Below are 21,766 nucleotides of genomic sequence, written 5' to 3'. Positions count from 1 at the left end.
ACAATGCTGAATACTTCAAGTTTTCTCAATTTGTAGTCATTAAAGTCTAGATATTGAAATTTGAACTTTGCTGAAGGTATTCTTACTCCTTTGTTATACCTTTTTCTGCATTTTTCTCTGCTTTACTGTTGTAATCAAGAGCAGCATGGACATTTGAATAAACAGGTGAACCATTTCCCAGCTAAAGCATCTCTTGCCTACCCCGTGAGCTTGTCCCAGTGAGAGGCATTCAGGGACAAGGAGAAAAGACATCTTCTTGTGCCTGAAACTTCCACCTCTTTGGGTTTTAGTATTTGCATTCCTTATCTAAATAAGAGATTTTACCTTTTGGTAAAATCTCACTTTGAATATATGATTCTAATTTGCAGCAGCAATATTTCTTTTTTGTTCCTGACTGAGGCAGTTCAGCTCCTCTTGCCACAGTTATTTTGCGCTGTTTACAGGGTTGAATTCTTGTCTTGTAACTAATATCTCCCAAGCCCATATGGTAATAAATATGTGCTAGCTCTTCCTTTTTTCCCTATTTTTCTTTACAAGATAAGGCCATCCCTGTCATCTTTCTGCAGACTATGCTCAAAGCACACTCTGTGCTCAAGTGTGATTATTTAAAAAACCCTAAAAAATTCTGAGAAACAACACAGTGTATGGAGGACAAGCACAGGTTCTGAACATGTGAATTGGAATCTTTTTTCCTGTTTCCATGCTGATGGACTATTGCATCTCAGACAGTTTAAGTGTTTTTATCATGACTTCACATTTGGTAGAAAGGCTTCAAACTTCTGAACTGCTCAGGGTGCTATGAATACTGATTTGTATACTTATTTATACAAACATTTCAGTGTGTAGAGACAGCACACACCACTCAAAGTTTCAGCTTCTTATGTACTTACCTTAAATTTAAAACCAGTGTGTATTGTTACTGAACTTCATAGTTACAGGATGAAAGCTTTTTTACATAATGTTAAGCCTAGATTATTAGAATTGGAGACCTGTTTTTTTTAATTTACTCAGCACTTATTCACATAATCAGTACTCAGACCTTTTCCTGTAGAGTTCAGCCCAGCCCATTGAATGGTTAGTTTCAGATGTTACCATTTTTCCCACTCACTTTTTGTTTTGTATGTTTCACCTTCAGATTGCAGCTAAAGGATTCCAGTACAAACCAAAAGGCATTTTTAAGATTGGATTGCTAATATTTCTATATTATTTATATATATAATATACTAATAATGCAGAGGCACAGAGAGGCTTGGGAAGCAGGCATTTTGGACCTGTTTTCTATATTTTCAGCTAACTCAGGATGCATCTCAGAACAGTTCTGCAAAAAAGGACTCCAAATTACCAGGCTGAAACCCCGACTGGATTCCTCTCATTGGCACTTTGTGGCTTTATTTGCTGGAGTTGATCCATTTTTGCTCTCACACCAAACTCTGATTTTCTTCCCTGTTTAGAATAGCTCTGGAGCAGTTGTGGGGCTGAGTGAGGCTGCTGTTCCCAGCCAGGTATTTGCAGTATTCCCTTGTCACTGTGCTTGCTGACAGGACTGTTTTGGGGCTGGAATTCCTGCCCTTCCTTGGTGTGACTGGCTGCCAGAAAACGAGCACCATATGCTGGATTTAGTTTATTAAAGTCTTTGGTGTGTTATCTGTGTCATCACTCCTTCCGTGGCAGATTTGTAATGTAAGATTATATTAGGAAATGGGAGAGCTGGAGAGCCCATGGAGATGGCAGAGCTGCTGCTCAGAAACAACCAGCAGAGAACTCCAGGGCCTGCAAACCTCCCCCATGGGGCTTTGTCCTTTCAGCTTTCTTTAGGTGACCATAGAGAACAAATCTTGTGCATCCTGACTACTTGGACACCCAGGGGGAAAAAAAAAAAATCCATTAGTAAGGAATAGGACTGGAGCAGATAAAAAAAAATTTTAGCTGAAACTAGGTGTAGTCAGTAGTGAGCTTTTTTTCCCTTGGCCTGACTCTAAAGGTGGAGTCCTGTATGCAACATTTGCTTGTCTCAGAGGTAAAACCCCCTTGTTTCATGTTTGTCTTAATAATGGATAATGTTCAGCTCCCTGGCTTGCAAAAATGTTATGCAAAACATTTCCTGTTTTCTAACTAGCTCTAGTTCTGAGCTTGGAGAAAGCTTTTGGCACTCCTCACCAGAGGAATTCAAACAGCTTCCCAGCATGCTTTTATGACCTGCTTAATACACAGGCACTTGGAAGCAAAAGTGGATGTAAACCAGGTTTTAGGGAACAGGCTTTACATATTTTTTTTCTTAGTTTGCCTGAATTTCAACAATTGATTTGCTTTCCAGAGTTTGTCACTGCTTAAGTCTTGCATTAACTACTGATGGTGGTAGCAAACTCTGCATTTGATTTCAAGCAGTTCTTTTAAGGTATCTTAAGTCTGTTTTCAGAAAATTAGAGACATCCACTTCCAAGACTTTTCAAAAATAAGGCACTGAAGGAATTGGAGCTCTGCAATGTGTGTGTGATACCCTGTAAGCTCTTGAGCTTGTTCTCTATCACAATGAAGCTGTTTTTGTGATAGAGTAATTCCAGTCCTGCTTGAACAAGAAGTACGGAAAATCTCAGTCTCATAAGGACCCAAGATTTGCAGTATTCCTGTGTTGATTTTCTGGAGAGAGCAGATGCTGGGAACGTGCCTTGTTAAGCTTTTAGATGCATATGTAGGAATGAAGAAGCCTTCATGCCTGGTCCTGGGCAGCATCCATTCATTGGTGGGTCATACATATGAGGGCAGGAATTTGGGAATTTCAGTGGAATTTGCAGGAACTCCCAAAGAGCCAATTGTTGGGCAGTCCTGCCCGTTACAGACCACATTTCTTCTTGCTTGTGAGCGATGGGTGCAGAAAGCACAAGGCTTTGCTGGCTCACCCTGGTTTTAACTCTGGTGTCTCTGCAGCACTCGTGGCAGTGCCCTCTGCACAATAACAAAGTGTTTGCCTTTTCTTGCTTTGCAGTCTGGGTGCTTTGCCACACCAGCCCAAGCCTGTGGTCCACCCCACGTGAGGCTTGCCGATGTGACTCGCTGGATGCCTCCAGCTGTGGTGAGCTGTGAGGCTGCACACACCATTCACAAGGCCAGAGCAAATAACCTATTAAAAGCTTTCTAGGATAAACATGACTCCCCAGCTGAAATTGGGGTTTGGAAACAGCCAGATCATTCTGGGCTGAGAATGAAGCCAAAGGTAGCATGAGCTGCAGCAGTGAAGCACGTACAGAACAGTGTGCTCCAGCTGACCACAGGTTATTCCCTTTGTGCCATCCCTAGAGTTTACAGCACAGCTGACCCACCAAGCCCCCAGCTGGGACTGATGCATGGATCCTGGATGTGGTTTGAAAAAGAGAAGGCTCCACAGCACTGTGGTGGGCCAGGGAGATGGGGTGTGCAGGGGAGCACTGGCAGGGCAGGAAGGGGCTGTGGCAGTGAGTCCCGTGCCATCCTGTGCCACTGCAGAGCCCTGGGCTGCATTTGTCCATCAGTCAGAGGCTATGGACAGCTCACAAGGGGCCTGGCATGCTCCACTGTACCCACTGCTGCTGAATGTGGCCCCTTGGAACCTGCTGAAGGCTTTGGGCTGTAGGATGCCTGCTGCAGAGGTCCCCTGTCCTCCAGCAGCCAGGGTCCCTGTGTGGCACTGGCTGTGACAGCTCTGTGCCTTGTGGTGGCTCTGCTGGACCAATTGCTAAAATAGGCTGTGACAGCCTTCTCAGGCTTATGTGCACACTGGGGACACAGTGTTGTGACCTCTCTGTGGCAGGCTATTGCCATTCCAGCCCATTTCAGTCTTTATTAGTTTTGTTTATGGTTTTAGTGGTGTGTTATTGGGCTGGGACTCTCCTAAAACTGCAAGCACCCATATCAGCCTGTACCTTCACTCAGGAAGCCCAGCAAAGGCAGGGAACTGCTCCCAAGCCCTCTGAGCACAAATAATTCCCCCTGAGCCCTGCCAGAGCAGTGGCAGAGGGGCCCAGGGACACCTGAGGAGTGACCTGGGGCACCAGGCCACCTCCAGCTTGTGGAGGCTGGTGCTGGAGGGACAAACAGGATAGGTTGTGATGGATCAATGAAGGGAGCAGAGAGAAAAAAAGTTTTTGTGACTGGTGTGGGCTCAAGTTTTGAGCCAGTTGCAAAATAATTCATGCAAATGTGGCAAAGAGGGGTTTGTCATTCTTGGGAATAATTTTCAGCACTGTGTGAGCACTCTAAAAAAAAAAAATACTTGAAGCTAGAGCAGATAGATGCTCTTTGAGACCATGAGTGATGCACTAAAAATCTTAATCCATGTCAGAAATTATACTCCATGCCTCTGTCGGTCAAGGAATCTCTGGGACCTCTTCTGAATGCTGTATGAGAAAAATCATAAATCAGCTGTGTTGGTGTAAAAACACTGCATTACAGGTGATGAGATCCTTTAAAATACAGAGCATGGAGCTTTCCTCTCTTGCTCTTTGAACACGAACCATTGGTGTCCATAGTGGATTTGGTGTCCTCCAGTTGCAAAACTTCTTGCAGTGGAGTGTGAGGGGGATTTTTTATTTTTTTCTTCCTGTAGCCACCCTCCATTCCCTCCCAAATAACTGCATTGTTGAATGCTAAAAGACCTGGGGTTTACAATGAACATCGTGTAAGATTTGTTATAAAGTTGCAGGAACAGGCAATATTTCAAAGTCCTCTGAGATTTAAATATTAAAAGCTCTTATGTGTAGATTCCTGCTAAGAATACTGGGATGTGCATTATGTTTTAATCTTTGATGGTGTATTTTTGATTATTAGAATGCTGATATTTTTAGAGGTCATTGTAAGCCTGCTGTAAAAGTGTTGTGCTGGAATTTAAATGTAAATTTGGGGACTGGCAGCGACTATCAGGCAGTAGCCTGATTTCTGGCCCCTTGGAAACCCCACTCTTTTTACCTTTTATTTTTCATAAAACTCCCTATATATGGGTAAGATTTACTTAATTTCAGCTTTCTAGCATCCAGCTGAAGGAGTCATCTGGATTCTCTCTGTAGTTAATGGAAAAAGATAAGCACCTCCAGACAGTGCCTTATCTCAGGAAGGTGAGATAAATCTGCTTTTGGAGATGTGTATCCATTCCTGCTGACAACAGAGGGATCCTGGAGAGGTAGCTCAGACTAGATGCCTATCTTTAGGTGGCTGAAGTCAGGTGGGATGTTTGCTCCTTATCCTGGATGGTTTTGAATCAGGCTTTGCAGCTGTGGACTGGCAGCAGGGAAGCAGCAGGGTACCTTGTCATGCCAGGGAAGCTGAGGGTGTTTCCCAGAGTGGGCTGGGAGGCCAAGAGCAGCAGCTCCCAGCAGGAGTGGGAAGGTGTGGCACTGCTTTTTGGGAATGCCTGCTCTGCTCCACGTGCAGTTCCAGGCTGGCCTGGGCTCCTCTCCCTGTGCCCCACACCCCTGGCAATCCCAGCTCTGCCTCTCCGGAGTCTGAGGAGAGCAGGGAGCACTGGCTGCCAGACACCCACCAAGCACAGCCGGAGTGCTGGGAGCGGGCAGGAGCTGCCTGTGGCCAGCCCAGCCTTTGCAGTGCCTGCTGGTTTAGGGACCACATCCTGCAGGAACCAGAACCTCCCCAGCCAGGACAGCCCTGCCCTCGGGCAGCTGGGGCTGCTCCTGGGGAAAAGGGCAGGATGGTTTGAAGGGATTGTGGTGGAGGCAGCTGCTCTGGCAGCAGGTGGCCAGTGGCACTTGTCACCAGCTCTGCCTGGCACCTGGGCACCACCCTGGGCTCCCAGTGCTCCCTGATCCCTGCCCAGCTGAGCTGTGCCGTGGGTGAGCCCGCCAGCCTGAGAGCTGCTGCACACACCTCTGGTGTTCTCAGTGCAGGAATGGACACAGACCTGTCCTCTTATTGATAGAACCAGACCAGGACACACAGGAGGGTGAGGTGTGGCTATGTAAGGACTGCTCCTCCATGTGTTACCATTCACTGATGGCTGAGAAATTGTCATCCCGGTGTCCCACAAAGAACACTCTTCATCTTCTCATGTGCTCTTTTCTTCATCAGGGCCTCTGCAAGCCAGCAAAGCTCCTGGAAACAGAGTTTCTTTCAAACTTACAGATATCATTTTGTAGTCACAGGAAATAGAGAGAAAAATAATTGAAAAACAGGAGTTTATAATGAACTGCCCCTTAATTTTTACTGACATGAAAGCAAGAGTAGCTGCCTTGCAGAATATAGAAACAATGGAGACCTTCCATCCTGCAGCATCCAATAATGCTTTTTTACTCCTCTGTACAAGATTTTAGTGGATCCTGAAAGGAGACATTTCAGAGGTGTGGGTTTTGTGGGAGTATCTGAAAAAGGTAAAAGAATACTTTAAAATGGAAGAGTTTAGGAAGGCTAGGTTTCAAACCTTGAAAACGTGAATTTCCCAAAGTGTGAGCACTCTAAAAAAAAAAAATCTTTGAAGCTAGAGCAGATAGATGCTCTTTGAGCATCTAATATAACATGAAACCCTATGTTCACGCTAAACAAATGTTGATTATAAAGATACCAAAGCATGCATTAGGAAATGAGTACATTTGTCAGTGACTGTAACATCAGACCAATAAATATCCAACATGACTGGCAGAAGGAATATATAAAAGTCTTCCTCTATTCCAAATTTCGAGATTACACTAGTAGTAGCATACTTGTCAGGATCACTTTTTTTTGTTGTTACCTTATTGATGTTGATGTCTGCACGATATGATGAGTTTCTTTCCTGTGCTCACTCTGTGCTATGAGGAGATAACACCGCGTTTGTAGCAGAGCTGCGAGCAGCAGCACTGGGTGAAAACACCACAAGATGTCACTGCTAACCTGGCAAAACGGCTGCTGTGCCGAGCCGCCAGACAGCATGCTATTAATTTATAATAAAAGGTATCTGACAGCTTTATTCTGATGAATTATGGGAATCCAAAGCACAATTCCAAGTCTTTGGTTTATAAATTGTCATTGATTTTAATGTTCTTTGTAAAGTTGTGGCACGCAACAAATTTTCCTGCCAGAAGCTGTTAAATAAATAGTCATCCTTTGCTCCGAGTGGTACCCTGAACTTGTTAGAGTGATGAGCAGGATGAATTGATGGTTGTCCATAAACCATTTATGACAGAACGCAGAGCAGCAATTCCAACAATTATTGAATGCATTTATTAGAGTTGTTTTTTTAAAAATACTCCACTGAACAGAGAGGGAGGGGCACAGGTAATACTGGAGCAGTTCGACGCTGCTCTTTGCCTGATGCCTTCTTGAATAACACGTGGCTGGGGCTGCCCCAGGATTTCTGAGCAGCACCTTTGCCTCCCCCTGAAATTATTTGATTTCCCAGCACAGGAGATCTGTCACTATGAGACTATATTTCCCACTCTCTGGAAATAGTAATTGTAAAGACAAGTTAATATTCCTTTCCAAAAATTAGCTACTAAGTCTTGTGTTTTGTTGAAAAACTTACAAAATGGTTATAATAATTGCAATTAATTTTAAACACAATTTTTAATATTTTTGATAGCATTATCTGTAGAGCCAAAGCTGTGGAAAATTTACTTTTTCTCATGTAGTGTCCTTTGTTAAAACTGACGACCACACGTAATTACCTTTGAGAGGGAAAATAACCCAAACCAGCAGATTGCAAACAAGCACATTTCCAAACCTTTGCCCTTTTTCTAGATCTGAAGTGAGATCAAATCCCTTTAGCAATTTAAACAGGTAGCAAAGTGTTGAAGGAGTTTGGACATGGAAGGACTGAAAGATTAGTTTAAAAACAAGAATCAGGTTGCTTGTATGATGCTGTTAACCCAAAATAGAAAGTGGAGGTGCTAGAAAGCTTACAAGTAAGCTTGGTAAAGTTTGCAGCACCATTTTGTAGAAGCAGGGACAGATCCACAGATTATATAAATTGATTTAGCTCAAAGTTTGGGAGAAAAAGTGGTTTTACAGCAGCTGAACACGGGGAGCTAAGTGTGTTCTGTCAGGTCACTGAAGCTGCATGTATGCAGAACTGCTGTGCTTGATTAAAGAAATTATACCCTTAAACTCTGGTATTTACAGATCCCCATTTTCTAAAATCTTGGCAAGATTTCAGTTCATATATGTAAAATCAGAAAAAGCCAAGTTCTTGCCTGATAGCTTTTCTTTTTGCAAAAGCATAACTGAACAAGGAATTTTCTGGGTTTTGCTTATTCGTGCAACTGTCATTTCCAGATATGGTACATCAGCCTTCAATTTGAATATATTTTGTCCAAGGGGCTGCCGCAATGTGAGTAACGTGTACTTTTTTTTTTAAAGAAAGTATAATGGAAAGTTGGGAACAGAAATAAAGAAACAATTAGAAAGTTTTTGTAAAGCTGGCTCCTACCGACAGCTTGTCTGGAAACATTATGGTCTGACATATAAACACTGTGTTTACTAACATTTCAAAATGCAGCCTATAATCTGTGTACACTTGTTATTTTATTAATGCTTTTTATTGCAAGTTACAGGCAAACACAAATGTTTGAATACAGCGTGGCTTGTAGGTACGGACAGATGTTGACACACTTAAAAAGCTTTTAGCTGGTTGGATTCAAAGTTTATTTAGGTTTTAGTTCTGCAAAGCCACAGCAGTGGGGGAGAAGGTTTGTCAGTACACATTTATGGGTGTTTTTAGTCCGGGGGAGGTTTTGGTGAGCGTGTATGAAAAGGGAAGGTTGGTGAGGGTTGTGTGAAGTGTTGCTAAGTGTGGTTTGCCTTTTCCTGGGAGGATCCCTCGCAGCCCTGGCAGGCACTGCAGGGGCTGCAGGGCCAGGGACCAGGAGATGCTTGCTGTTGTGGGGGGACAGGGGGGGTTTGCAGCGGTACTGAGTGCTCTGCCAGCAGTTCCGGGGTCTGTGACTGAGGGTGGCATTGTGCAAACCCTCTTGGAAATCCCTGTAAGAAATCACAGCTGATGCTCCCCATTTAACATCTGAAAATGAACCAAACAGAACCCTCCGATCCTCAGCTACCTCACGGCATAAGCAGCACAAACAAACCCCACGAGCAGGGGTGAGAAATCATTCCCCCACAGTGACAGTGGTTCTGGGGTCTCTGGGGAGTGCTGGGTCTCATTCCATTTGGGATGGAGCAGCCAGGCACACGGGCTGCTGGTGTGAGTCCTTCTTGCTCCTTGCACGCTGCTGGAGCTGGGCTAATTCACTCCAGCCTGAGCTCTGGCTCCCCCAAATGCAGTCACAGTTCTCTGTAAGTCTTTCAAGCTCGGGGAAAAAGCAGATAGAAATCTTTCTGTACATGCTTTCCCCTTGCTTTTGGGAAAAAAAGCAAAAAGAAGAATATATGAAAGGATCCCTAAGCCTCCCCAAAAGCTCTGAAAAAATGGTTCACACAATTTTTATGGGACCTCTGAGGACCTTGAATTTTTAAGTAATCTTTTTTGATGATTTTAGACAGACCATTAAGCTGAGGATAAAAGTCCCTCTGTTCAATATCTGGATACATTAAGCATTAGGCTTAAAATTTACAGCTTTCATTTTGACAAGAAAAATGGCATGTTTGGTCTCAAGTGCTACCTTGAACTGTTTTTCAACATTAAGACAGGTTGTCAGGCTGAGGGGAGGAGGTCTGGGCACCAGAGGCAGCTGCTGCTGCTCTTGCTGTGTGCACATGCAGGGATACAGAGATGCAGCATTGCTGCCTGTCAGGAGCTGCAACTTGAGATTGCTTTGGCTCTTTTAAAGTAAAAGGAAAATTATGCTGATCCAGGGGAAGGCAGAAAGCAAACGGGGTGTCATTTCTGACTGTAAAATGAGTGGTACATTCAAATATTTGAAAGAATCAAAACCAGGGGAAGATGGAAAATGGAGAATCATATTTCCAAGAAAGCTTTAGGGATTAGGGTAATAAGGAGTTTGACTTCCAGCTTCTCTGGTGCTGGGATTCCAGAATGACGTGCTCTTCTCAACATCTGAGCATCTTTCACCAAACAGCAACCACTTTGAATTTTGTCCTATGTCCGAAAGACACAGAAAAGCAGATATATTCATTGGCAGTGTCCTCAGCTGGCAAGTACAGCAAGATGTCACCAGGAACCTGATAGGGAGACTTTCACTGTGTTAATTCAAGGCACAGCCACTGAGCAGCTGGCCTTAATAGTGTTTTGTATGGGAGAAAAGCAGCCCAGGCCATTCAGCAGTGGAGGATCACCTATGCTGCCTGCAGGCATTTCTTCTTTTGGATTTGCCAATGTTAGCAGTTACTTTTGGTTTGGTGGATTATTAGGACCTTAAATTATCTAATTAATTAGATGGAAGGGCGGGGGCAGTGACCCCCCCCCTGTGCAGGATCATGTGCTGGTCTCTGGAAAGGTGCAGAACTGCCTCAGTTCAGGAGAGTGCCCATCTCACAAACCAGGTTTGCTGCACAACATCACATTCAATGACTTTGTGTTTTAGTGAGGCAAGTTTTGAAGAAAATTTGCCAAAATTTGCTTAATGGTAGTGGGTGAAGAGAACTCCAGGAAGAGATGAGCTTTCTGTTGCTTGGCTGAAGTCAGTGAGTTTAAGAGAACAAAAATGAATCCATTAATTGGTCATCTTCCAAATGAAAGCAGAGCTGGAAAATAAAACAACAGTAGAAAAGTGCCTCTGGGATTTTCCCATGCAAGCAGAGTTAGTAACTGCTGCAGCATCTATGTCCTGGTAATGGTCACAAATCTTAGGGCAAAAAGGCTTTGATAAGCAGTCCAAGAAAGATCTGAAGCACCTACAAAACTGCATCCTCTCTAGCTGCAGGAGGCAACACATGATCAGGCTGGGCAGAAGCAAGAGGCATGTGACTGCTCTGCTGGCATTAGTCTGCATTCATTGTCCCTGTTATTAGTAACTGCAAGCATCTTGTGATTTATCTGGTACTTGAGAAGAAGGACAGCAAACAAAAGGAGTTGTTGTTTGTTTATTTGTTTCTAGTTTTTTTCTTTGGAAGCAGTAAAATATTAACTCAGTGCAAGTACACTAGGCTGTTGTCTTCACACAGTCAAGAGAGAGATGACCTACCACCACAAATACCACTCACATGTTTTCCAGAGACATGAAATAGGAAAATATCATCTCTTGAGTCACAAGAGAGCTGAGAAAGTGAGCTGCAACAGGGTCAATTAAACAGGCTTAATTACCATGGATCTTGTGAGTACTTGCCACCCTTTGGGCTGAGGCTTCCAGCCTGACCCAGGATCACACACTGGGTCAGGAGTACTTAGAAATACTTCCATGCAAAAACTGCAATTTGGTGATCAATAATTCAAAGTGAGGAACACTCTTGCTGTCCCTCTCATTGCTAAAACATGACTGAAAATACCTAAATGATTTAAAGTCTGTGGTCTTGATGCACTGCTTCTTGGGCTGGGTGAAGTGCTCTGAGCTGCCACTGGCCTGCTTTTGGGACACAAAAACTCTCAGGAAAAGGGACTGGGGTGCTTTGGCCCTGTTGTCTTTCCTTTAAGTCCCAGAAAAATTATTGGGGAAGTAACCAATAAAATTCTTTGTGAGCAGAGAGAAGTTAAGAAGATGAATAGACACCAAATGGATTTGTCAAGAGAAAAATCATGTCAAGGCAATCTTTCTCCCTTTTGTGAGAGGCTATCATATCCTGTGGATAAAGGAAAAGCAGCAGAGGACATATTTTCACTTTCTGTAGGCTTTTGTCAGTGTCTTGTGACATTCTGATAAATAGCCTAATACTGGTGAAATTACTGTTGATGGAGCCAAAAATCAGTTAGGAGACCAAATGTACAGAATTATCAGGGGATTTCTGTCAAAACAGAAGGGTGGATTTAAGGGGTTCTGCAGGAGACTGTCCTGGGTGCAGAGCTAGCCAGTATTTCAGATGCAGTTTGGGTGACAGAGCACACAGTGAATTCCCATGTGACAGGGTGCTAGAGGAGGCTGAGAGCACACAGAGGACCTGGATTGGAGCAAAAAGTACCCCCTGTTAAAAGAAATGCAATTTGATAGGAAGGGGTTGACCACGAGTTCAGTGGGGGAAAGCCTTTGACAGAAGCTCTGTGGAGCAGGACCAGGACAGCATGAGTCAGATCTAAGTCCACAATGTCATGCTCTTGTGCAAAAGGCAAATATCATTTTGGAAAAGATCAACAGCAGCATAACCTCATGGCCCATGACACTTTTCTGCCTTTTTTGGCATCTGTAATACCTCAGCTTTAAGGCTATATCTGCTTTTGTGTAGTGCAGGTCAAGAAAGATGTGGACTTGCTGAGAAAATACAGAACAGTGATGGTGATCAGAGGCCCAGGAAATGTGACCTGTAAGGGGAAAGTAAATTAATTTCCTCCTAAGATATAAAAGCAATGACTGGGGGATATGTGGCAATGAGGTGCAACTGCAGAAAAGCAGAGGGACAATGCAGGAGAGGTTGTGGGAACTCCATCACTGGGTCTCAGAGAAAACATGAAGGGAAGAGGTGAGGAACCAGCAGGTTCCCTGGCAAAGGCTGGGACCACCACGTTGGGTGGAGCCTTCACAGAGACAGGATCTCAGTCGTGTCTAACTTTGTTGAATGTTAATTTTTAGAAAACATTTGATTTGATTGACTCATTTGAGGCTGCATGTCCTAGTTCACACAGGTAAAGCAACAGTCATCATTGTGTAACATTGAGAAATCAAGAGAGAGCTTATTTAATATACATGTATGCAGGGACTAACACAGGTAAAGCAACAGTCATCATTGTGTAACATTGAGAAATCAAGAGAGCTTATTTAATATACATGTGTGCAGGGACTAATAATCATATCTTATTTCTAGAAAGAAACCTTTGGGTCTGACACATGTGCAGCTGAAAGTTCAGTTTGGAAGTTTGACTTTTATATATCTAAATATTTTGGAGTGGAAAATAATGCTGAAGATTGTTGGTGTCATTTGCTCTGCAATACTGACCACAGGTGTCTGACTTATGCTTTTACTATGAGCAAAGACAGAAAAATGAGGATCCCAAATCTAAAGAGGGTAATATTTTAAAAAATCCTTCTAAATTCTGTCTTCAAAAGTGATCCAGGCACTTCAGAGTCTACACTCCACTGAATTTCAACTCACTTGTGAAAGCCTGATGGAGATGGGTTATCATCTTTGGATGGGAATAGCTCCTGCAGTCACTTTCATTGCAGGAGTTGTGGGAATGTTTGTGTTTGCCATCCAATTCCAAACTCACATTTGTAGGAGAATAAAGCCAGAGAGAGTGTGGGACAGCAGATGAGCCTGGCTGAGGGCTCTAAATCACCAAAACCAGTGGTGTAAAACAAAAAGGCTGAGCAGTCAATACTGTCCATCCACCTGTATCCTGCTGTTTGACAGTTTCACTCCAGGCACTGCAGGACAAGTGCCCCTGTTACAGAAAGGCAGGGGGAGGCTGGGAGAGGCTTTGAGCTCCTCAGGGCTGCTTCACAGGGCAGGGCAGCCTGCATAGAAAGCCAGGAAAAAGTAGCAGAAGTGGTAAACTCCAAAAAAAGTGTGGTAGGCGGGATATGAAAATGGTAGGAGCTGAAGGATCAGGATTTTTAACTGTGGATCTCCATCCCAAAATCTTCTCCACACTGAGAAGGGAAAATGGTTCTAAGTGAGATCAGCATAGAAGACAACATCAGAAATAGTGACAGGCAGGAAGGAAGGAAGTGGGAAGATGAGATTTTTACCTGGAGTATACTGTGTTGAGATGGAACAAAAATTCCAGCAAATTAAAAAGCAGGAGCAGGAAACTTGGAAAAAGGGGAGCTTTTGGGGAAGTCAGGAGGAGAGGGACTCAGGGCTGAAAAATTAGTCTTAGAAACATGTAAGTCAAAATGATTGACACGTAATTCAGTGAAATGGTTAATTCTCATCTGCCTTCACTGGGGTTTAAATACATCTTTGCATGTGTTTGTGAGTGCCCTTCCTGCACATTGTCACTGCTGTCTCTGCATGTGATGAACTGAACTGCTGTGAGTTTTCTAAAATCTGACCAATACCAAATTGCTGGAGCCAGGAGATAAATACCTGTCTCCCTTTAGAAACGTGCCAGCTTGTCAGGCTCCTGTTACAGCAACCAGCCCAGAACCCTGCTGCCTTTTAGGAGATGTGTTTGCAGAGTGGGTCTGTAGAACCCTGCACATGACAGCAGAAACAGCAGCACCTCCTTCTGTAACGTGGGTTTGAGTGGGGTTTGAGCAGAGCATTTCCTTTTCTTCAGGACTTTACCTCTTTTTCCTGATTCCATTGAGTGTAACCTCTTTGTGCTTTGGACAAAAAGCTGGGATTAGCTAGAAGAGTTTAAGTTGGCTGGCCATCGGTTCCAAATGGCAAAGAAAAACTATCTTCAAAGCAAAGTGCATTTCAATAAAAAAATTAAGGAAGGACTTTACTAAGGTCATGAATTAAGAGACAGAAAAGTAGCTGTGTCAACAATAATTTATTTTTAGTTTCTACCTAAATCCAAAGTATAGGAAAATTAAGGATCTGTAAGCTATGCCCTTAATGATTCAGAAATCCTTGTTGCACTGGCTGTGCAGTTTAGAGCAGCAGGACATGATGCAGGTCTCCATCTGAGTGATTGTCTTAACCACAGGTGATTGCATGGAAATCACACAACCACACCTATTGTAACTAAATAAGATTTACAGTGTAATTCTCAGGGAATAGGAAATAATGTTGTTTGTTTTATCTGTGGGTGAGCTGAGGAAATGGTGTACTGCCCATGGTGGCCCAGCAATTTGGGCAAGAGTCCTGAATGGAAATGAATAATGGTGATTGCTCTGCAATCCTCTTCAGTCACTGGGCAACTCTGCCTCTCAAAAATGCTGGGTAGCATCTTCAAACCAGTCCCAGTTTGGAATGTTTTAATGGGACTTTCAAAGAAATTTAAACATTCATAACCCAAAGAAATTAAAGTACTCTGGCAACTTTGAAATTCCAGCTCTCCCTCCTAAGGACAGCAGCTGTGTCATTCTTTTAAAATGCTGAAATGGAGTTTGTGAGTCTGGGCACCAACCAGGCTCTCAGAACCATCTCTGTTTCTGCCCACTAGAGGAGGATCAGGGCCATTGGGCATTTTTGGAGGAGACCTTTCATTAACCCAATATGTTTCATATTGCTTCAGTACTCTCACAGCAGCTTGCTTTCTTTTTTTTTTTTTCACCAACCAGGCTCTCAGAACCATCTCTGTTTCTGCCCACTAGAGGAGGATCAGGGCCATTGGGCATTTTTGGAGGAGACCTTTCATTAACCCAATATGTTTCATATTACTTCAGTACTCTCACAGCAGCTTTCTTTCTTTTTTTTTTTAAATTGGTATTGCATCTTTGGCATTGCCTATCTCATTGCTTGAGTGCCATGGGAATAGCTCTGCTGCTGCAAATAGTGACAGGGAAGATAGCAGCCTGTACTGCAGGGGACATCTCTGGTGACTCAGAGGCTCTTCCAGGCCAGGCTTCAGTGGGTGCAGTGCAGCCTGGCACAGCTGAGTTAATTCCATGGACAGTGGCTCGTGTTCCTGTGATCAGGAGCTGGAGGTCCCAGCTGCCTTGTCAGCACATGTATGTAGTTATACACATATTTTTGTTTGTTTGGCTCAGTAAGGCTATCAGAGTGCTCCTTTTTGTTTTAGTTTATCAGCAGCACCAGTAGAGAAAGCTCAGCTAGAACAGAGTCTTTGCTTGCTGGGCCAGCAGCTCTGCTCCTGGAAGGATGATTTTCCTGAAGAGAGGCAGAGGAGAAAAATTGCTCCTGTAGCAAAAATAGAGGAGAGATGAGTGAAGGGGTGATAATCCTGCAATCCAGAAAAGGTTCCTGGGTAGCTTTTTAAAAGAATATTAAGGAGTTAATCATTGGAAAGCTGGCACACGTGCTGGGTAAGGGAACCTGCTGTTGTAAATGTGTTCCTGAAGAAAGCTGCATTGGGAAAATGGTGTGGAACAGGGGGAAGCCACACCTGTGGACAGCCCAAAGGAAGCACACAGAGGCTGCACTCTGGGAAGGAGCAGCAAGCCTACCTGCACAAGCTCCACATTTGTGTGCTTCTCATTTTCTGTGCCTGCAGCTGCTTTTTATGACACATTTATGACTCACCCTTCTTGGGCACTGGCATCTACAGTGATGCTCCAAAATCTTGTTTATGAGAAATGGCCTTCTAGGCTCTGTGTCCAAATTTGTACCCTACCTGCAGCAAATGTTGCTAAACCAGGCCTCTTGCTGAGGAGCAGAAACTCCAGACAGGGAGATGACAAGTTTTGCAGGTGGCTCACAGGTCAGCCTTGGCATCCTATTGCTTGTGTTTCATCTCCCTATTTGGCATAACTTTCTTTTCTATTTTTCTCTTGCCTGTAAAATATTTAAGGGAGTTTTTCTCTTCAAGCAGGTTGAACACTAGAATGTCTTTTCTGTTCATGGACCAGTGAGCACTCCAGCTTGTCAGTATTCAAATTACTATCAAACTCTTTAGTACCTGTCTAATTAAAACAACTTACTTGCTGATCTCTTCATGCTAAAGCAATGGAATCCTAATAGGAAAAGCAATATATCACTTAGATCAAAAGAAAATTAGTAACTATAACTACCTCTCTTCTATTTTTTGCCTTTTTTCTTGAAGTGGGGGAGGAGAGTGGCAGGCGATTCCTGTTTTCAGATAAAAACATATGTTCTGTCACAACCTTCTTATTGATTCCCTGTACTAGCAAAATCCCTGCATTTTACTGTAGTGAGATGGAAATTTCCATAGCTGGGGAGAAGCCTAATTCCAGGGATGGAGCACGGGAGGGGAAGAGGAGGTGGGAAATCGAGGGAAGGGAGCACAGTGGGGAAGGGGAATGTACCCCTAGGAAGCTTGGGCTGAACATGGAGCTTTTGCAATTGCTTTGCTGACTAAAGGAGGATGCTCTGTGGAATTTCCCAGTCCTTTTGTTTGGTTCCATTAAACTGTCCAAGTATCCTTGGGGAAGGGGCTGTCTCAGCCTGTCTGCTACTCTTGGGTCATTGATAAAAATAGAAGAGAGAATACCTCCTTGTTCCCAGCCTATTTGCATAGTTCTTCCTGGAGCAGAATGGTCTGTTCTTCTTCCCCCAACAAAGGCTCCGTTTGTCTTGGGGTACTGGCTTGTTCCGTGAGCCCTTCCAATCTTTTCCCTTCTTTTCCTTTTTTTTTCCCCTTTCCCTGACCCTTTCTCTCACTGAGCTGTAACACACTTGCCTCTGGCTAGGAATATTAATGAGCATTTCTTTTCAAGAGCTTATGCAGATTCCACTTTGTGAATCAGCTGGCAAGAGGTGCTGTCCAAGCAACTTACCCAGAATGGTGCCCAGGGGCAGATCCTGTGAGTGCCTGGCATGTCTCATTCCCCAGCCTGAGAATAAAAGGTCAAGGAGTTGACTTTCAGTCTGGGGTGCCTTGCATGGCATGGAGGGCTCAGAGAGCCCTTCCTACAACAAAGGTTATTTAAATAACTCCAGTGTCTCCAAAAAATGTAAATCTGCAAAAAAAGGGGGAACTGGGCAGCTCAGGTGGTTCATTATTAACAGCATGAGCCTTTTCCTTTTGTTTGCTCAGATCTGCTCTGAGTCAGAAAAAACACAGAACATTAAAAGTGCCTGAGTAGGGTTCAGTAGCAGGCATGAAATTAATTTAGTTGGCTAAATGAGAGTGCATTTATTGTAGAAGATTCTTGACCACACTGCACACTTTGATTGGATATAAACAGACTTGGGCAATGAAAATGTAAAAATCCTGAGCAGAATGGCCCACAAAGGTGACAGATTCCTGCCTGCTGGAATGATGGGCCATTGAGAGGAGGGCTCTGGGTGGCAGAACAGAGGAATGCATACTGTTTTTTATTTGAATCCAAATTGCTCTTTGATAACACAAATCTGTGTTTGTCCTCCTGTAAGCTTGGCCTTGGTGGTGGCTCAGAACACTGGTCCTTAGGCTGAAATCTTTATTTCAGGTGGGTTTTGCCCACCACTCCCAGCCATGGCACTGGGCTTACATCAGGCAGCTTCTGGTTGGCACAACAAGTCTGAAAGGACAGATACCCAATAACCTGCTGGGAAATCTTTTATAAAATGGGGTTAAACCTGGTGCTAAGGGAAGGAGCAGTTTAAATTGCCCCAGATGTAATCCTTCTCACTAGGGTTCTTAACCCTGGGAGGAGAGGTTGGCATAATTTGACTGCAAAAAATGGGGTAGTATTTTGCCTGTAGGTGTACAAAGCATCATGACTTTGCCTAAGAAATAGAGAAGAGATTATTGCTAAAATCAGTGTTCTTAAAGGATTTGTATGGTTCCTGAACAGGATGATGTTCACATTTTTTGAAATATTTTGGTGGTTTTAACTGTTTGTCCCACTGAAAACAGAAAAATAGATAATTTAATTCAAACACAGCTGAAGAAAAGTAGAACTGGACTGTAACTGGTGGAGTTCCTCTTTCTCTCACATCCTCCCATCTCCCAACACAGGTCAGTTCCTCTGCAAACTCTGGGTTCATTCCTGGGCCTGGGGTACAGGGCTGATCAAATTCTCTCAGATTTCAGATAAACCCCTGCTCTGCAGTGCCGAGGAAAGAGGTGGTGACCCAAGGACTGGCGTGTTTGGCAGGCTGTGGAAAACTGAACTTCAGGTCTGTGTTCTGCAGGCTTCCACTCAGCTCTGGGCCACTTCCCTGATCTCTGTATGATGAAGCATCTCCCTCAAAATTCATGTTAATTGCATAAACAGGCATGTTCTGAGAATGTATAGAAACCTTCTGACAGGAATGGACTGACATTAGCAAAGTTCAAGGTTGAATTTCAGGGAAATTTCTATTAATGTGTCATCTCACACCCTACCCTGGAGCCAACAAAAATCAAACTTGTAGTGCTCAGTGTGTTAATGATCCCAAATCCCCAACAGGAATCATTGCCTAAGAAGTGGTATTGTTTGGAAGGGAGGAAAGGGAACTCTCTAAACCTTTGCAGTCCAGTGCTGGAAGCTGTTGCCATCCATTCAGGTGACCACTCCCCAGGCACATCCGCACAAAATTGCTTGACCTAAAGCTCTTTGGGCTTTTACACTTAACAGGTTTTCTTCTCTTCATGGCACAAGTCCCCAGTTGTTGTGGGTGACACTGGCCAAATGCCAGGCATCCAGGAAAAACTATTCACTCTTTTTATTTTTCTGCTGTAGGTGAGCAGAGGAGGGGGAAAAAACCCAAAAATGAAAGCGTGATGAGTTGAGGTAAAGATTGGGAGAAAACACTCTAGGGCAAAACTGGCTTAACTTAAAGGTTTTAAAGTGAATTTATTATTAACAGAGTCAGAGGAGGATAATGAGGAATAAAATCATTAAAACACTTTTCCCTCAGCCCCTCTCTCCCCATGAACAGCACAGGAGACAGGGGTGGGAGCTCTGGTCAGTTCTTCACTGGAAATCTTCCTTCAGCTCCCTCAGGGAGGGGAGTCTGCTTCTGCTGTGCCCTGGGGTCCTTCCAGAGGTAAACGAACATAAAAACTGATCCCACTTGGAAAAAGATTGCGTTATAGTAGAAGATACAGCAAAAAATGTAAGTAAAATGACCGAAACCATTATGGGAGTTCAGTGCAGAATGAAACTTTAGATATTGGCTGGAGAGGGGGAGATTTAAATACCAGTGGTGAGAATATGGAAGAAATATCCCTATTGTAACTGCCCCTTCCCAGAGCTGATATTTTTTCTTGTTTCACTTGAAGACCTTAATCTTTCTTCCCCATCTTCAAGATGTAGTTCTCTCAGGAAAACAGTTTTTCACTCCTACCTCAGATTTTCAGTTTGGTTCAGTTACTCATTGTGGAGCACACGCAGCATCTCAACTGAGAGGCAGTTTTGGAGGTGCTACAGATTTTATCTGTCAGCGTAACATATCAGAATGGCATTACTCTAAACGTGTTTCTTAGCATGACATAAATTTTCTGCAGCTGATTGTGACACTCGGGTCTGTAAAGTTATTGTTACTTTTTTCCATTTTGCTGAAAAGCTGTGGCAGGAAAACTGATCACTGTGATGTCTGGTAAAATCCAGGGCTTGTGTTTTAGTTTGATGTACACCCTAATGCCAATTAATGTCAGGTGAATCACACAATTAGAGATGGGAAAACACCTATTAGATAAAGGCAGGCCATGATTCCCCCAGTGATTTCTCAAGTGCTTTGTCTCTAGTTTTTAATTACCTGCAGTTGAGGTGTCTCTGGGGGGGCCTAATGTACCTTGCCATTAAGAAATGTTTGCTCCTATTCAGACTAAACTTTTCTGCTGCTTATTCTTATCAAATTACTTCTACTTCACTGCTTGCTGCTGCTAAACTATTGCCATTCCTCTCCCATATTTACTCTTTCCAGACTTTAGTCCGTAAACCAATATTCCCATCCTTTGTGTTATATGCCCATATCCCATTTCTTTCCTTTTGTATTATTCACAATCCAGGCTCCCCTCTTCCAGGAGCTCTTCCTGATGCCAGGCCCCCAGGCTGGAGTGGTTGTTGTGGGAGCAGTGCCCTCCACAGACACAGACCCCCGTGGTTTGTGGGGAGGTGCCACTCTGACTGACCCTGCATTTCTTGATCTCTTGGCACTGCTCTGTCCCACCCACTGGGGGCCAAGTGCTTAAAGACCTGAGTTATCAAAAAAGTTATAAAGTAAAAGTTATCAAACAGTTATAAAGTAAAAGTTATCAAATGCATCCTAGTTAGAAATATGTGAGGAAGAAGAGGCATTACAGAATTTGGGCAGGGTGAGTCAGGATGTCCAGCTAGGTGAGAAGCAGGGTAGGCACCTCCACACCTCCTTCCACTGAAAAAAACCCCACCATTTTAAAGCATCCTTTGTGGAAGATTTCAAGTGATCTTATGGCAGACTGGAGTGTTTGATAGTTATTTGTGGTTGAAAGGACAATTGTGGAGAGCCCTCTGCCAGTGTTTGCAAAGAGGCTCTTTCCTTCTCCGGAGCTCTGTGCTGGTCTGGAGCCCTTTCACTGCCCCAGGCCCTGCTGAGCTCTCCTGGTGCCTCTGCTCCCCAGGTGCTGATGCACTCCTTGGATTCTTTGCTGTGAATTGTTTACAACACAACCAACCTCCAGATTCAGGGCTGGAATCCTGAACCATCTCTGTAATTAAAAGAGACTCTGGTCAGCCCTGGGGTGACAGGTGAAGCTGAACACCAGCTAGTACTAATTCTTATGAATCTGCTCTTTTATGTCGTTGTTAATGAAGGATAAATGTTTGTGAGACATATTTCTTAATTTCTCAGATTCCAGGGAAGATTAGTATTTAGCCAACATAAAAAAAAAAACTTCAGGATAAAAAGGGAAATTGTTTTTTCCAGCTCTTCTCCTGGTAAGGAGGAGTGCTGTTTTGTCCTATTTTCTTTCTTTGCATTTAACCAAAGTTGCTATTGTTGAAAGTCATGGAAAAAAATCAAATTCTCTCCTTTCATAAAGTAAACTCTAAACATTCAACCCTAGTTTTCACCTCTTGCTGTAAAGGCTCTTTTCCAGACCATTTCCAAGGTTTAGTTAGAGAACAAAAAGGCAAAATTGTGCACATAGGAGACTGCAAATGCACTCTGTCTGTGAGAGAAGAGCAAATGATTGTTCATTAATGTAAATCTCTATCCAAATAGAGGTACCTTTTCATAGATCTTGAGAAACTCTTATCACAAATACAGTGCTTTGTTCATCTCTATGATTAATTTAGGAAGTTTTTTGCATGACTCTCAACAATAGCAA

Source organism: Passer montanus, unplaced genomic scaffold, assembly GCF_014805655.1.
Source record: "Passer montanus isolate IOZ18808 unplaced genomic scaffold, ASM1480565v1 scaffold122, whole genome shotgun sequence".
Lineage (NCBI taxonomy): Eukaryota > Metazoa > Chordata > Aves > Passeriformes > Passeridae > Passer > Passer montanus.
Note: the sequence above shows the minus strand (reverse complement) of the source record.